A 17,216-nucleotide genomic window follows, 5' to 3' on the forward strand; every position below is an offset into this window, starting at 1 on the left:
CCTGGGCTGCTCCATTGCAGCCCTGCACCTATTCAGCCTATAGTCAGGCCTGCAGCCTGGGGCTTTCCAGGCCAGAGCTCCCAGCTCCTCTGGCCCTTCCCCAGCCCTGCTCCCACTCTAGGTGTCTTGCTTAGCTCCCTGCAGCCAGGCCCTTCTCTCACTACAAGCAGAGGGAGACTGACTGGACTTCTGGCTCCCAGCCTCTTATAGGGGCCAGCTGGGCCTGACTGGGGCATGGCCACAGCTGAGCCTGCTTCCCCCAATCAGCCCAGGCACCTTGCCCCAGCCCCAGCCCTCTCCTGGGTGCTTCAAGCCCCGCAGGGCAGGAGCAGGTAACCACCCGCTACACCCAGCAAATTCCGTTCACCGATGTGTCTAATCATTGGGCTCTACAATTCCACCCAATGTGCCTGGTACTGACGTTAGCCTTAGTGGCCTGTAATTGCCAGCTGCGTCTCTGGAGCCTTTTTCATACACTGCTCCAGCCAGGGACTAAAGGCCGCCCCAGACTTTCCCCTTCTCCCTTCTGGGAAATCAAGTTCAAGTTCTACAAGCAGCTAAAGAAGCCTCAACCCTGCATCTGAATTAATGTCACATTTCTCACTGCCCGGTACAAACAAATGTCATTTCAATCCCAGGCTATTGGAATCACTGATGTGCTTCAGCTACAATGGGGAAAGCATCTGCTCTCATGGGGGTATAGCTCAGTGGTAGAGTGTTTGACTGCAGATCAAGTGGTCCTTGCTTCAAATCCAAGTGCTCTCTAATAAGCCTCTCCTTATTCTTTTATTTTTTTAAAAAAAGGGAAAACATTTTGATTTCCATTCTCCATTATAGCAAAGAATCCTGTGGCACCTTATAGACTAACAGACGTTTTGGAGCATGAGCTTTCGTGGGTGAATACTCACTTCGTCAGATTCAAGTAGTGGAAATTTCCAGGATTACTACTTGCATCCGACGAAGTGGGGATTCACCCACAAAAGCTCATGCTCCAAAATGTCTGATAGTCTATAAGGTGCCACAGGACTCTTTGCTGCTTTTACAGATCCAGACTAACACGGCTACCCCTCTGATACTATTCTCCATTATGTTCAGGAGCTCCACTATACGGGGATGCTTGAAATGAATGTAAACACTCAACATTTCACTGTCCAAATGCATAAAAACCTAGCACACCTGCCCATCAGCTGAAATCAGTTCCAATCCTCTAAGTGTCTAGTTTATGTTTTCATCAATTAAACAAAGGGATCATAGGAATGTACATTTGCAGATCCCTCCTCTCCAGGGCTGTGCTGTGCAGAAGAACAAGAACCACATCCAGTTGGGGTTCAGGAGTCTGATGAGCAAAGGCCACTTGGTGTGGGCTAAAGTCACCAGCACTTTGGCTCCTTCCCATTCAACCAGCAGCTGGGCCCCCAGGACAAGGCATGAGAAGAAGACAGTGGCGGTGAGCAGGAAAATAGCCACCAAGAAGCTGGCTAAAGCTGTCAAGATCCCCAGGGAGGTCACCATGCCCATGTCTAGAATGTACTGACTGCAGCGGGGACCAAAAAGGCAGAGAAAAGCCCTCAAAAGTTCTAAGCTGCCAAGCCCCAGGTTGTAGCCTGATTTGTGGTGGGTTAGTAGGGTCGGTGGAATTTATCCATTTAATTTGATAATTATTTTTAAATTAATTAGTAATATTAATAATAATTAATGGATATTAATAATATGGGTATGGCTTGCCAATGTGTATGATTAGAAGATAAAGTTTGTTCTGAATTAGGCTTTACAGAGTTTATAAAAGGAGCTTTGGGGTATATGACAGGAACTTACACTGAGACAGAAATAGTCATCAAGACCTTTTATTAAAATCAATGAAACAATAAGTAAATGTAAAAATGTTCAAACAGTTTGAGATTACAAAGTTACAAAATATTACAGTTTTTTAAGAGATATATTTATGATAATACACTGTTATAAACTCACTTTGTGCAGTAGCACTTTGGGTGTTGTTCAGACTTTTGATAAAGGAAGTGAACTTTAACCCTATATAAACTAGGTGCTTTTTAAAAGGTAAAGCAGAAACTAGATTCCTTTATACTTACAGCTTTGAAAAGAAATAATACCACGGCCTATCAATAGTTAACAGCCTTCGTAGATGGGTAGCATCGATGCGTAGATGGGGTTGAGGCGATGGGTAAACAGGAACAGATAGATGGGTGTATCGCCTGCCTAATGGTAATTTGTTTTACCTTTTATAGAGCATTATTTGGAAATCCTTCCTCCTATGCTCAAATTTTGTTTTCCCCCCACGGAAATGTTAGGGTACACCTGCCTTATAGGCTAATGTGTGTGCGTATGAGTGACAGATATGTACGCATTTGTGGTGTACTTGTTAGATTTGTGGGCAAAAATCCCTATTTCCACCCTTTACTGTTATTGGTTCAGTTAAAGGTCTTCAGACATCTACGTAGGTAATTTGTCTTATTATTACTTTTCTGAGTAAGGGTCTTAAAGGTTGCCTTCAACGTCACAGGATGTCTGACCTGGATGTCTGGAGGTATCTTGCATTTCAGCTATTGCAAATCTATAAATCTATAAGCCTATTACATACTTAAATTTATCAAAAAGACATTTCATACAGACCAACAAATTAATCCTCAGGGCTACAAGGTGATCAAAATCCTACCTAAAATCAAGACAGGATAAGACTAATGTCATCTCCAAAGCCAGGGCTAAGAAGGTAACACTGATAAAGAAGTGGAGAGATTTCCATTGGGATGACTCCTCCTCCCCTAATGGCTCTGTTATGAATCACCATGGACCACCTGGAGAGATCAAAGTCCTGCAGGACAAACAGCCCCATGGACAGTATAATGAAGTGGTGGCAGTAGGGGGGAAGTGCTGTGTTTTGTGTAACACCTGCCAGGTGAGTGATGCACTGACAGGGCAGCTGCCCATGAGCTCATTCTCTTTGATCTGCTCCTGCTGTTACTTCAGAGCCAGCATACTGGGAATGTGTCCCTGTCACTTCACCAGCTGTAGAACAGGCTCTGTCTGCAGCCCAGCTCTGATTAACCCACTTTTTAATATATTCCTACTGTGATACTTTCCCAGTTCTCTGTCTCATCCTAACATTCCGGTCAGAGACTGACTAGGGGGAGGGATGGACTAATTGTGTGACATTTGGTAAGTTGCCATCGTATGTGATTGAAACCTCTGCTGGACGTGGGCAGGAGCCTGTTACACACATAAAATAGTTAAGTTTTACTAAACTACCTGCTACACATTCAAACCTTCTGTACACACACAATAGAAATTGGTGCTCTGAGAAATGGCAACTTTCCTTTAACACAGATCATTGTTTTCTGTACTTTCAGAGGCATTGAAATAGAAGCACATTGCCTTTAAACAGCTGTGTAGTGAGGTGGAGTGGCTCCCCTCCTCCCCAGAGGAAGAGCCCAGCCGGAGGCCAGAGTGGGCGGAGCTAGGAGTTCTGAACCCGCCCCAAACCATCAGGCGGCGACCGAACTATAAAGGCCGGCCCTCAGAGCTCAGTCAGGCCCCAGCGGCCAGAGAGAGCAGACGTCCCCAGGGGAGCTCGAGACTGGGAGGCTCCAGCTGCCCCAGGCAGCCGCCCAGACTGGCCAGAGCTCCCCTGCTACCCGGAGGAGTTGCCGGACCTGCCGCCCAGCCCCGGCCGCGACGAGCCCATGCTCCTGGGCCCTGCAGAGGCCGACGTCTGGATCCAGGTAGCTCCCAAGAGGGCGTACAGAAGTAGCCCGGGGGGCAGCCGACCCCAGTCTGGCTGCAGCAGTACCGGCGCCTATGTCGGTGTGTTGCGGCCAGGATCCCCACTGACTAAGCAACGGATCGTCAGCCGCTGCTAGGGCCCCGGGCTGGGACGCAGTGGAGTGGGAGGGCCTGCGTCCCCCCTGCCACCCCATTCCTGGGGGGCAGACTCCCCCTCTCCCTGGCCTGAGGAGGCCGAAGCCTGTGACTGTTGCTCAGCCCTGCCGAAGGGCCTGAGCCTCCTGACTCAATGTTTGCTGCCCCGCCCTGACCTAGGGCCAGGCCTTAACTGTTGTTACAGCTCAGCCCTGCCAAAGGGCCTGAGCCTCTTGCCCCACAGGGCAGGCGACTGCTGCAAGGGCTGCCGAGGGAGACCCCAGCTGGACTATTTCCCTGGATCCACCAGTGTGCAATGAGCCGGTATGGCTCCCCTCCACCCCAGAGAGGGTCGAGCTCCGGTGAACTTGTGTACAAGCTGCTATTTCATGATCAGCAGCAGAGCCTCTGTAAATTTACCACCCATAGAGCTGATTGTTTCTAACTGCAGGGGGTTAGCCAGACCATTCAGTAACATTATCGCTCTGTTCACAAAGCCTTTGGTTAGTGACAAATCATGAAACTTATCCCTTCCTGCTCTAATTCCACTGACTCCAGTGTTCTCTTTCCCCAGTTCTGGTTCCAAGAAAATAAACAAATTAAAACAACCTTCAGAACTAACATGATGTGGGAAAGTGGAAATGTTGACAGCTCAAATAATTCAGTTTCTTCTGTGTCTTGTGTGTGTCGATCTGCTTTGTGTGTGTGACTGATGGGGCTTTTTGTTTGCTCCTGGCAGGTTCAACCCTGTCAGATTTGTCTGTGGGGATGGGGCCAGAGAAAACAGACACCCTGGCCTTCCAGGTTGGGGTTAGGCAAAGGAATAACAACCCTGTCCCATAAAAAACAAAAAAGGTTACAGAAACAGTGGTAGGAACAGTGCTAGAGAAACTGGTAAATAATCACAGTGCCCAGGCTTGAAGTAATCGGAAACACAGAATTCAAAAAGCAAAGCTCAGGGGCTATTGGGGGTTTATTCTCTGAGCTTAGCCATGTGCTATAGCACAGGGAGCACTTTTGGAAGTCTCCCATCCCACAACTGGGGAAAGGAAAAGGATTCTTAGGCTCTAGCATGGATTGAAGGAGGATGGTGATGGGGAATAAGGGAATTCCTCTGACTTACCCTAACTACGTCTGTTGTTGCAATGGGTGAAATGACATTTTCCCCTATCCCTGCCCTGTTCCTGCTCTTTCTTATAGTTCAATATATTTTAAGTGCGGAAAATGATAATAAAAATATCTGCTCCCCAGCACAACCTGCAGCAACATCAGAGCAACTGGGAATGAAACAATTTGTTCCCCAAGGAGAACTCGATGACTAACAATTGCTGTGAAATGGGGGAACAGTATAACCGTGATGCTCAGGGTTTGTTTAGACTAGGGAAAGTGATGGAGTTTAGGTCAGGTCAAGGGGAAAGCTAATGCCAACCCCTGCACCTGGGCGGCATCTGCACTACAATTTTTCACATTAATATCACTAACTTGAGCAGCCAACGACATGTGCAGCCCTAGTGGATGTCAGGCACAGGTAGTTTTTGCCTCAGTGTAGCTAACCTCTCTCCCCCCACCTGGAGGTGATGAACATTCCTGGCTGGAGGAACACACACTCCTACGAGTCAAAAGGAAAGGAGTTGATAGAAAAGATCACAGGACTGACCCCGAAGAAGGATGAGCTGCAAAAGACAGAAGCAGGCAACTGATCTGGTGGAGCTGAGAGACCACGGTGAATATGGTACAAAAATCACTATGTAGGAATGAGCAAATGTGATTTAAAAAAAAAATTTTTTGGCCAACCCTAGTCAAGGGATTTATTACAGTTCTCTCTCATGGGGATTTTCTGATGTCTAATGAGGGTTGAGCGCTGATTGTAGCTTTTCCCGCACTCAGTGTGATTCTCCTATGTGAGACAACGTTTAAGCTGTGCTTGAAGCTTTTCCCGCACTCAGAGCATGTGTAGGACTTCTCTCCTGTGTGGATTCTCTGATGTAAGATGAGGCCTGAATGATTAAAGAAACATTTCCCACACAGAGCATCCATAAGATTTCTCACCCATGTGGATTTTCCTACGTTTGATAAGGTTTGAGCTCTGATTGAAGCTTTTCCTGCTCTCAGAGCATGTGTAGGGCTTCTCCCCTGTGTGGATTCTCTGATGTGTGATAAGGTTTGAGCGCTGATTGAAGCTTTTCCCGCACTCAGTGCACGTGTAGGGCGTCTCACCGGTGTGGATTCTCTGATGTGTGATAAGGTGTGAGCACTGATTGAAGCTTTTCCCGCACTCAGTGCACGTGTAGGGCATCTCTCCTGTGTGGATTCTCTGATGTGTGATAAGGTTTGAGCGGTGACTGAAGCTTTTCCCGCACTCAGAGCATGTGTAGGGCTTCTCTCCTGTGTGGATTCTACGATGTGCGTTCAGGGAAGAGCTCTGACTAAAGCTTTTCCCACACTCAGCGCATGTGTAGGGCTTCTCTCCTGCGTGGATTCTCCGATGTGTGATAAGGTCTGAGCTCTGACTAAAGCTTTTCCCACACTCAGTGCATTCATAAGGTTTCTCACCCATGTGCATTTTCCTATGTCTGATAAGGTCTGAGCTCTGACTAAAGCTTTTCCCACACGCAGCGCATGTGTAGGGTGTCTCTCCTGTGTGGATTCTACAATGTCTGATAAGGTCTGAGCTCCGACTGAAGCTTTTCCCACACTCAGAGCACGTGTAGGGCGTCTCCCCTGTGTGGATTCTCTGATGTGTGATAAGGTGTGAGCTCCGACTGAAGCTTTTCCCGCACTCCGCGCATGTGTAGGGCGTCTCTCCTGTGTGGATTCTACAATGTCTGATAAGGTCTGAGCTCCAACTGAAGCTTTTCCCACACTCAGAGCACGTGTAGGGCGTCTCCCCTGTGTGGATTCTCTGATGTCTGATAAGGTTTGAGCGCAGACTGAAGCTTTTCCCGCACTCCGCGCATGCGTGGGGCGTCTCCCTTGTGTGGATTCTCTGATGTCTGATAAGGTCTGAGCTCCGACTGAAGCTTTTCCCACACTCAGAGCACGTGTAGGGCGTCTCCCCTGTGTGGATTCTCTGATGTATGATAAGGTGTGAGCTCCGACTGAAGCTTTTCCCGCACTCCGCGCATGTGTAGGGCATCTCTCCTGTGTGGATTCTCTGATGTGTGATAAGGTGTGAGCTCTGACTGAAGCTTTTCCCGCACTCCGCGCATGCGTGGGGCGTCTCCCTTGTGTGGATTCTCTGATGTCTGATAAGGTCTGAGCTCCGACTAAAGCTTTTCCCACACTCAGAGCACGTGTAGGGCGTCTCCCCTGTGTGGATTCTCTGATGTCTGATAAGGTTTGAGCGCAGACTGAAGCTTTTCCCGCACTCCGTGCATGTGTAGGGCGTCTCTCCTGTGTGGATTCTCTGATGTCTGATAAGGGCAGAGCTCCGATTGAAGCTTTTCCCACATTCATGGCATGTGTAGCGTGTCTCTTCCAAGTTGATTCTGTTGCTTGTTATAAGGTCTGAGAGGCTACTAAAGTTTCCCTCTGGCCTCCCCTGAGTCTCACAGGCTTTTGTTTTTTCTGGGAGTGCATAACTCCCCGAAACATTCCCTTTGGATCTTCCTGATAAAGCTCCATGTGGTTCTCTTTGCTCAGCATCTTCCTGATGGGGTTTCTCCTCCTCATTCTGACTCACCATCCCATCACCTGATGGGAGACAGAGAGAATCGGACATAGATCACTATCTGCACCGGAAAGAAAGAAAATCTCAGAGAGAGGAATGGAAAAAGGGATGAACAATCCAAAATATGTGGGGAGTGATCAAACCTATCAGGAGCTGATTTTCCGAAACCCTTCCCCAGAGGAGAGGAAGGGATCAGTTTTGGTCTGAATCTCATGAGAATACACAGGAAAGAGAGATCAGGAGCGACCTGCTGCCAGTTGTCAGTCAGAATAGGAGGGAAGCCATGAGTGACATCTGCCATAATGATTCCACATCTGCAGGAACAATCCTGAACTTGGAGAGCTCACAGGGTCTTTGTAGGGCATCCCAAATGTTTCCTGCATTCCCACACAGTTGTTGAGTTGGTTTAACCAATTCCTCACCTGTGCAGACAGCCCTTGAAGCACTTCTTTCTCAGAGCCCTGGAGGTCTGGGACCCACGGCTCTTCCTCGTTCCAGCTGTGAGATCACATCAGGTTTGGAAACTGGAAACCCTATTGCAGGCAAAGAAAACAAGGGAGGTCAGTGGAATTTGTGGGATACTTGTCACAAAGAATAGTCCATGGTTTTAACCCCCAGCTCATTTTTAAGCAGTAACATCCCAAGGCCAGCTTCCTTGGCTCAAAGTGGCAGGAGAGTTATTATGATTATAAATCATATTCATTACCTTAGTGCTAAGGAGCAACTAACAGTGGGTCCCCATTGTGCTAGGCAGAGTACAAACACAGAATAGTAGCTGGCCCATGCCCTGAAGAATTTATAATCTAAATACACAAGACAGACATAGAATGGGAACGGATAGACCCACTATCTCTTTCACACACACACTGCTCACAGCCCCTGGAGAGAAAGCAAAGCACAGGAACTGGACGTTAGTCCAGCAAACACAGTGGAGGACATGCTGCAATCCTCTCACAATGGTCAAAAGGAGAGGCAGGTGGGTCCCTGCCCATAGAGAGGGCTGGCTACAGGCCTGACACCTGAGGGCCATTCCTTGAGCAGACCATGGAGGCAGGTCAAAGGCTTCGCTACCCCAGAACTGTGACATCGCAAAGCACATTTTGGGGAATTAGGAAATCTAGTGACTCAGGTGTAATGGGAGGAGAATTAAACTCCCAGTGGGAGGAGAAGGCTGGGAAATTACACACTAACATTCAGGAGCAACAGCCTCTAATTCTTCCGGAAAAGGAGAAGGTCAGAAATAAGAACTGGGCCACGCAGCCTCAGGAGGGACAGGCTCAGAGATCCAAGGAGCCGGGAGGAAGACAGCTTGTGGCTGCTGCAGATGTGGAGAGGGGACAAGACTCTCTCCAAACTCTCACTCTTCTTGACCCGAGCTGATTTTACGATCTATGACCTAGTCTCACGTCTTGTGGGCAATTTCATACTCGCTAGAGTTAAGATGTCATGATCAGAGAATTGCTTATTAGCTTGGACCATGCGTGGAGGGGCAAGGAGGTGAACATAGATAAATGGGTTATTAAGGGCAGGTCAACACTACAGCCGGATGGACGCTCTGAGATCGATCTAGCCATGGTCGATTTAGTGATACGATTTAGTAAACGTGGCCTAAGCTTGCTACAGTTCAGGGCCTTATATTAAGTTGAGGCTTTGTGAGAGTGTTTATGCTGAAGTATGCGATTTACCTGAGGTTTGGGTAGGGATTCAGGGTTAAAAGTCTGGGATCCCCCACAGCTCTAGATCCCCAAACCTCTCCTCCCTCCCACTGACCCACCCAGCCCACTTCCTGGGTGCCCTTCCTCCACACTCCCCTCCCCTTCTTCCCAATACTGGCAGCTGGCACCACCTCCCGGCACCTTGGGAGCTTCTTGTGTTCCCTCCTCGTCTCTCACAACCTCCTCCCTCCCTGCTGCCTACTAGTGTATTGGAGATAAGGAAAAAAAGGGGGGACAAAGAAACTTGTCAAAACTTCGATGATGAATAAAGGTATAAAGTTAATACTGCTCAGGTTATTTAGAGACCCCACAGCTTCTAATAACCCAGGGGACAGGACTTCTTACCCAGCAGGACCACCGTCTCATAGTTCTCCTGCATGACATCCCTGTAGAGGGCTCTCTGAGTGGGGTCCAGCAGAGCCCATTCCTCCCTGGTGAAATACACAGCCACCTCCTCGAAGGTCACCGGCCCCTGAAAGAGCAAGAGTCCAACACTCAGTACCTGTTGCCCCACTCACAGCCCCACTACTCACAGAACAGTAGCCCCAGGTAAATGAAAGCTCCGGGAGGCACATGTTAACAGAGTCCCACCTCACCTTGCCTAGAACAGCCAGGTGGCATCAGAGGGTAGAAAGAGAGAACCTTTGTGTCTCCCAGCTGACAGGCGGAGGCAGGGTCATCCCATTTATCATATACCTACTAGCCAGAGATAGATATAGGAGATGGGGCTGTCTCTGGACCCTGCTGGTGGCTCCCTGGTAGGAATCCCAACACTCTCCAAATAAAATATATGGAAGAAAAAGGAAGTCAATAGTAAAGAATCTAAGTTCGAAGTTCAGAATTGTAGAAAGTTGGCAAGGGAAGCTAACAGAAATCAATGATCAACCAATGAAAATAAGAAGGAAGTTTTTAAAAGTACAAAATTAATCCTAACAATGGTAGTGGTACATTACTAGATGGAAATGGCAGAATAATCAACAAACATGCAGAAGAGGTAAAAGTGTTCAATAAATATTTCTCTCCTGGATTTGGAGACAAACAGATGATGTAACTCATATCATAAGATGTTGATGCTGACAGTCTTTCCATTCCAGAAGTAACTCATGAGGATGTTAAACAGCAGCTACTAAAGTTAGATGTGTTTAAATCAGTGGGTCCAGATAACTAGAGTTCTGAAAGACCTGCTGGAGGAGCGTGGTGGACTGTTAATGTTGACTTTAATTAGGACTTGGAACACTTGGGAAATTCCAGAAGACTGGAATAAAGCTAATGCTGTGCCAATATTTAAAAAGTATAAAAGAGATGCCCAGTATCGATTTCAGACTGACACACTTGTCATTAGCTGCGTCAAGAGAATGGAGCAGCCGATACTGGATTTCATTAATAAAGAAAGGAGGGTAATATAATTAGTATCCATTAAAAAGGTGTAGACACAATAGATCCTATCAAACTAACTGTATATCCTTACTGGATGAGATCAAAAGTTTGGTTGCAGCTAATAGTATTGATGTAATTATACGTAGGCATATGAGTTGCTTCAGAACAATATTTTGACTAGAAAGGTACAAAATACACACGGCATACATTAAATAGATTAAAAACTGGGATTTAAAATAGGGAACCATGGTTGAGTGGATTTCTTTCTAGGGGGTTCCCGTAAGGATTGGATCTTGGCCCTGTGCTATTTAACATTCTTATCAATGCCCTGGAAGAGAAAATAAAATCATCACTGATAACGTTTGCAGTTGCCACAAAGACTGGGGGTGGGGGTAACTAATGAAGTGTCAGTAGGTTCAGGCTCCAGCACTGGGAGTCTGGGAAATTTTCCCAGCCCTGGCTAGGGGGTTATTTCCTGTTCCACAAAGAGGGGAAGTTCCATTCTCTACACTTGTGCTTTGACATTAGGACCTATCTCACACTACAGCCCATATTCAGCATAGTGGCAGGATTATATGATTAGGACATGAGGCATTTTGTACAAGATGAGTCATGTGCGGTGTCATTAGAAAAGTTATGATTTGCTGAATATGCTTATCCTACCTGTGTGCATGGATCATGTTTGTATCTGAAGTTATGGATATTGACTCTGTATCTGTCTTTCAAATGTGCTTACTCTGGGTAACACCCACAACGAGCCTTTCAGGTACAACAATGAAGAAGCCAGACAGTGCTGATGGCTCATCAACAAAGACAATGGACCGCAGAAGAGCTTAGCCTTCCAGTGATTGTTTCAGCCAGCCTATGAGTCATGGCTACTATGACTCAGCAGGACATGCTAGGACATGTGACCAGACCACATGACAATGAACTTCAGTTTGGTACCTGTATTTTTCCACAAACTGGACTGGGAACTGAGTTTGGAACAAAGGGTTCCCGCCCTATGGAAAAGCTACATAAGATGGGGTGTGACATCATCTCTTGGCCTCATTCCCTGCACAAGAGAACTGCTGGAAGCACCTGAGGAACAAAGACTGAAGTGGGAGAAGTGCTGGTCCCAGTGTAAAGGGATTTCTACCTTGTGTATGGAAACTTGGGGGACTGCTTGTAGCATCAGTCAGGGTGAGAAATTGCTAATTCAAATTCAATCCATCTAGTATGTTAGCCTTGGTTTGAGTTTTTGGTTATTTGCTAAGTAATCTGCTTTGATCTGTTTGCTAACACTTATCGCTGGGAAATTGGCTGTTGTCTCTATCTGTCCTTGAGTGGCTCAGGTAAAGCACTCAGGTAGCTTAGTTGGCTGCATGGCGCCACCTGCTGTCGTGTTGGGTGATAACAGGGCCTGGAGAGGCTGGCTGAATCTCCAGCAAAGCAGTGAGAGAAGGGCCAGCCCAGCTTGAGGGTTAGAGGGCACAGCGGTTCCCAGAAGCCCCCCAGACTGCACCCCGGGGTGACAACCCATCACACCCTACATTACACAAGTCTCAGCAGGTTTGTCACATCCTGTCCCCTCCCTTTCTCCACCCAGGATATTTCCTGCCTCCCACCACCTCTAGCAGCTCCCACCAGTGGTGAGCTCCAGCCGGGTGGCATGAACCGGTTGTTAAATTTAGAAGCCTTTTTAGAACCGGTTGTTCCAGGACAACCGGTTCTAAAAAAGCTTTTAAATTTAACAAAGGCTCGGGCAGCTGTCCACCCGGCCCCCGGCCCCAGCTCGCCTCCCCCTCTCCTCTGAACACTCCGCCCTCCTTTTCCTCCCCCTCCCCTGCTTCCCACGAATCAAATGTTTGCGCGAAGCCTGAAACAAGCAGCAGGCAGGTAAGCCAGGCCGGGGGGGGGCGACCGTGTGCACGGCCCAGTCCGGCTCCACCTGAGCGGCTCCCCGTGGCCCCGGCTGAGTGCCCCAGCCGGGTCCCAGCCAAGCACCCCTGGCTCTGGCTGGTCCCGGCTGAGCGGCTCCAATCCGGCCCAGCATGGGCCCTGCAGCACTGGTCCCGGCTGAGCGGCTCCAATCCGGCCCAGCATGGGCCCTGCAGCACTGGTCCCGGCTGAGCGGCTCCATCCCGGATCGGGGAGTCGGATCCTGTGGCGCCAGTCGCGGTCCCGGCAGAGCTGGCTGCGGTCTCGGCCGAGTGGCTCCATCCCGGATCGGGGAGTCGGATCCTGTGGCACCAGTCGCGGTCCTGGCCCCAGGCAGTGTGGTAAGGGGGCAGGGAGGGGGTGTTCGGTGGGTTGTGGGGGGCTGAATAGGGGTCGGGGCGCTCAGAGGGCAGGGTACAAGGGGGTTGAATGGGGTCCGGGGGGGCTGTCAGGAAGGAGCTGGGGTTGGTTGTGGTGGTGGGGGGCAGTCCGGGACAGAGAGACGGGGTGGTTGGATGGGGCAGGGGTTCCAGGGGGGCATCAAGAATGAGAGGAAGGGTTTGATGGGGCGGCAGGGGGCAGTCAGGGGACAGGGAAGGAGGGGGATGGGTCAGGGGTCCCTGGGGGGGGTGTCAAGGAACACAGGGGGTTGGATGTGGCATGACCCCCTCGTGAGGTGAGTACAAGGGAACCTGTTGTTAATATTTTGGCAGCTCATCACTGGCTCCCACCCTCCTATACATTTACTGCTCCTCTCCTCCAAGCAGAACCCACCACCAGCTCCTGAGAATCCCTTACCTGAGCCAGCTCCATTGAAGCCATTTCCTTCCCCGTGGGAGGACGGGATGATTTGGGGCGAAACGTGGATGTTGTTATTCTGTAGCCTGCCAGGGCAAGAAGGGCAATGTGAGAGAATTCAGACAGGGTTTCTGTCCTTTCCACATGTCGATTCCCCCCAGGTTTTCCCCTGCTAATGGACATTCTAGGTTCTGCCACACTGTGAAGCACAGAGTGACCTTATCCCAGTACAGGCCTAGCCCCCTCCCACCAGGGTGTAACCCTCTGAGACAGGGTGACACTCTCCCAGGAGCAGAGTCTTTCTCTTACACTTATCAAGTTTGCGGGCAATACCAAGCTGGGAGGGGTTGCAAGTGCTTTGGAGGATTGAACTGAAATTCAAAATCATCTGGACAAACGGGAGAAATGGTCTGAAGTAAATAGGATGAAATTCAATAAGGACAAATGCATAGTACACCGCTTAGGAAGGATCAATCAGTGGCACACATACAAAATGGGAAATAACTGCCTAGGAAGGAGCGCTGTGGAAAGGGATCTGGGGGTCCTAGTGGATCACAAGCTAAATAGGAGTCAACAGTGTTGCAAAAAAGCAAGTATCATTCTGGGATGTATTAGCAGGAGTATTGTAAGCAAGACACGAGAAGAAATTCTTCCGCTCTACTCCGCACTGATTAGGCCTCAACTGGAGTAGTGTGTCCAGTTCTGGGGGCCACATTTCAAGAAAGATGTGGACAAATTAGAGACAGTCCAGAGAAGAGCAACAAAAATTATTAAAGATCTAGAAAACATGACCTATGAGGAAGATTGAAAAAACTGGGGAAGACTCAGAGGACATGATCACAGTTTTCAAGTACATAAAAGGTTGTGTGATAGACCCAGGCCAGGTGGGTACAGCAGAATAGCCCTATTAGCATCCAGGAAGTGGGCGGGCGAAGCCCTGCCACTGCTAAAGGACCTCCCCCCAGCCTAAGGGGAGGATCCACAGGTCCGGGACACTAACTAATTGCGTGGGACAACCAATGAAAAAAAACAGGAGCGGGAGTGAGGTCATAGGGCTAAACGAAGGGAACCAGATGGGGACACCGAGCAGAGAACCCTGGACAACGCCCACTGCTCCTCGAAGGCGTCAAGGGAGCCAGTGGACGCCGGCCAGAGGAACTCCGCCCGGATGCGTGAGCGGACGGAGGAGCGGAAATAGGCCCCACAGTCGCAGGAAATCCCGTCGGCCAACCTCCTCTCCCTGGTTTTATAGATGGCCAGTTTGGCCAGGGCCAAGAGGAGGTTGACAAGGAGATCCCGCGACCGTGGGGCCACGAATGGTGAGTGCATAGATAAACAGGTGAGGAGAAAAGTGCAACCAAAAACGCAATAGGAGATCCAAGAGGAGCCGGAACAGGGGCTGCAACCGGGCACTCTCTAAATAAACATGTGCCAGGGTCTCCTTCACGCCGCAAAGGGCAGGTGTTGGGGACAGGGATAAACCGCGCCAAGTACACGCCCGTGCTCACGGCCCGTGAAGGAGCCGCCAACTGACATCCCGGCAGGCCTCGGGACTAGGGCAGAATACAGGCTGGCCCACGGGCTCCTCACCCTCGAGAGGTGGCATGAGGTCCCGACATTTCGTATCGGGCGGGATGCGACGGTGAGGTAGTGAAGCGTGTGGAGCACGAGCGTGTACAGATGTTTTCGTGGCGCGGTCTGGAACAGAACCGGCTGCAGATCGGGCAGCTGGCTCGCTGTGAAAGGGCGAGGGGGGTGATTGGGTCCACGGGGCAGGGGCCCGATAAAAAGGTCCACAGGGCCCGGGGTGGAAGGTGGGCGGGGCATGCCCTCTCGCAGGACCCGGTCGAGGTAAACTCGAGCAGCGGGCAGTAAAGCGGCCTTCACCTCCTGAAGTACGCGCCGGGGGGTACGAGGGCTGGAGAGCCCCATGCGCTGAGCGAGCGTCAGGGGATCCAGCCAGTCTCCCCGGTCGTAGTCCAGGAGGTCTCCGACCCTGGTGACTCCTGCCAAGACCAGCCTCTGGCGCACCGCGGGGGACTCCGCCACCTGCACACGGAGCTGGGGGTTGTGTAGCAGGGGCTCCGCGAGGAGATCGACCCCCACGGTGGCCGCCACGGACCTGGTCGTTGAAAAGAGCTTCCAGGTCCGGAGGAGGTCTTGGTAGAAGACCGGCAGCCCGGAGAGGTCTCGCGGAAGGCCCCTCGGATCGAGATAAAGGAGCTGCCGGTCGTATCGGAGCCCTCGGAAGCGGCGGAGGAAGGCGTGCGCCAATATGCTCCACGCTGGACTACCCGCACCATACAGGAGTCTCTGCAGGGCCTGGAGGCGGAAGACGCGGACCTGAGTGCGCAGGCACTTCAGGCCCTGCCCCCCCTCCTCCAGGGGCAGATGAAGGACCCCTGCAGAGACCCAGTACGTTCCTGGCCAGAAGAACTCCAGAACCGCCGTCCGGAGGTTGGCCAGGAAATCCGGGGCCGGGACCAGGGTGTTGAGCCGGTACCAGAGCATGGACAGGACTAATTGATTCAGCACCAGCGCCCTCCCCCGGAGAGAGAGGCACCGGAGTAGTCCTGTCCATTTCCGGAGCCGCGCTCTCACCCCGCCCTCTAAACCATGCCAGTTCTCCGGCGGAGACGGATGCGTGGCAGAAAGGTAAACGCCAAGATAGAGCAGCGGACCCGCGCTCCACCGGATGGCCTGAAGCGCGGGTGGGAGGGAGCTCGCCTGCCACCCGTCCCCGACCACCAGGCCAGAGCTCTTGACCCAGTTGACCCGGGCGGAGGAGGCCGCCGAATAAATGGCCTGGCAAGCCTCCACCCGCGCCAAGTTGCCCGGGTCCTGGACCACGAGGAGCACATCGTCGGCGTACGCCGACAGGACCAGCCGCAGCTCCGGCTCCCGGAGCACCAACCCCGTCAGCCTCCGACGGAGGAGACAGAGGAAGGGCTCGATCGCCAGAGCGTACAGCTGACCGAGAGGACACCCTGCCGTACTCCTGCCCGAAGCTGACCGGCTCGGTCAGGGTCCAGTTGAGCCTGACCAGACACTCCGCGGAAGCGTACAGCACCTGGAGAAAACCCACAAACTGGGGTCCGAAGCCGAACGCTTGCAGAGTGCCCAGGAGATACCCGTGGTCCACCCTGTCGAACGCCTTCTCCTGATCCAGGGACAAGAGGGCGAACGACAGACCATCCCTACACCCTAATTCCAGAAGGTCCCGGACCAGATACAAGTTATCAAAAATTGTGCGGCCGGGGCGGTGTAGGTCTGGTCGGGTGGACCACGTCTGCCAGCACGGACCCTAGCCGCATCGAGATGGCCTTCGCGATTTTGTAGTCCGTGCTGAGGAGCGAGATGGGGCGCCAGTTCCGTAAATCGCGGAGGTCCCCCTCTTCGGCAATAAGGCGAGCATGGCTCGCCTGCACGAGAGAGGGAGGACCCCGCCCCGCAAAGACTCGGCCCAGACAGTGACTAGGTCTGGGCCGAGGACGTCCCAGAACACGCGGTAGAACTCCACGGTCAGCCCGTCCATGCCCGGAGATTTATTGGTGGGCATGCGACGGAGGGCTTCTGAGAACTCGGCTAGAGTGAGAGGCAGCTCTAGCCGGTCCCGGTTGCCCGCGCTGACCGTCGGGAGTCCGTCCCAGAGCACTTTGCAAGCGGCAGGATCGGTCGGATCCGGGGAGAAAAGAGCCGCGTAGAAGGCCCTGGCCCTCCCGCATATCTCCACCGGATCCGTGAGGGGGGTGCCATCCTCCGCCAGGAGGCAGGTGACGTGCTTTTTGGCCCCCCTCCTTTTCTCCAGGGCGTAGAAGAAGCGGGAGCCTCGATCCATCTCCCGAAGGAGGTGGATGCGGGATCGA

At 51.2% G+C, this 17,216-nt stretch overlaps 1 non-coding gene and 1 pseudogene across 1 annotated transcript; one reads left to right on the forward strand and one right to left on the reverse strand.

Moving 5' to 3' along the window:
* The window catches only part of LOC120381560, a 288,979-nt pseudogene that overhangs the window by 195,443 nt on the left and 76,320 nt on the right, over positions 1–17,216 (reverse strand).
* TRNAC-GCA lies at positions 694–765 on the forward strand. The gene has a single exon. It is a non-coding gene; the product is annotated as a tRNA-Cys (tRNA).

This window comes from Mauremys reevesii, linkage group 14 (assembly GCF_016161935.1).
Source record: "Mauremys reevesii isolate NIE-2019 linkage group 14, ASM1616193v1, whole genome shotgun sequence".
NCBI classification, from domain to species: domain Eukaryota; kingdom Metazoa; phylum Chordata; order Testudines; family Geoemydidae; genus Mauremys; species Mauremys reevesii.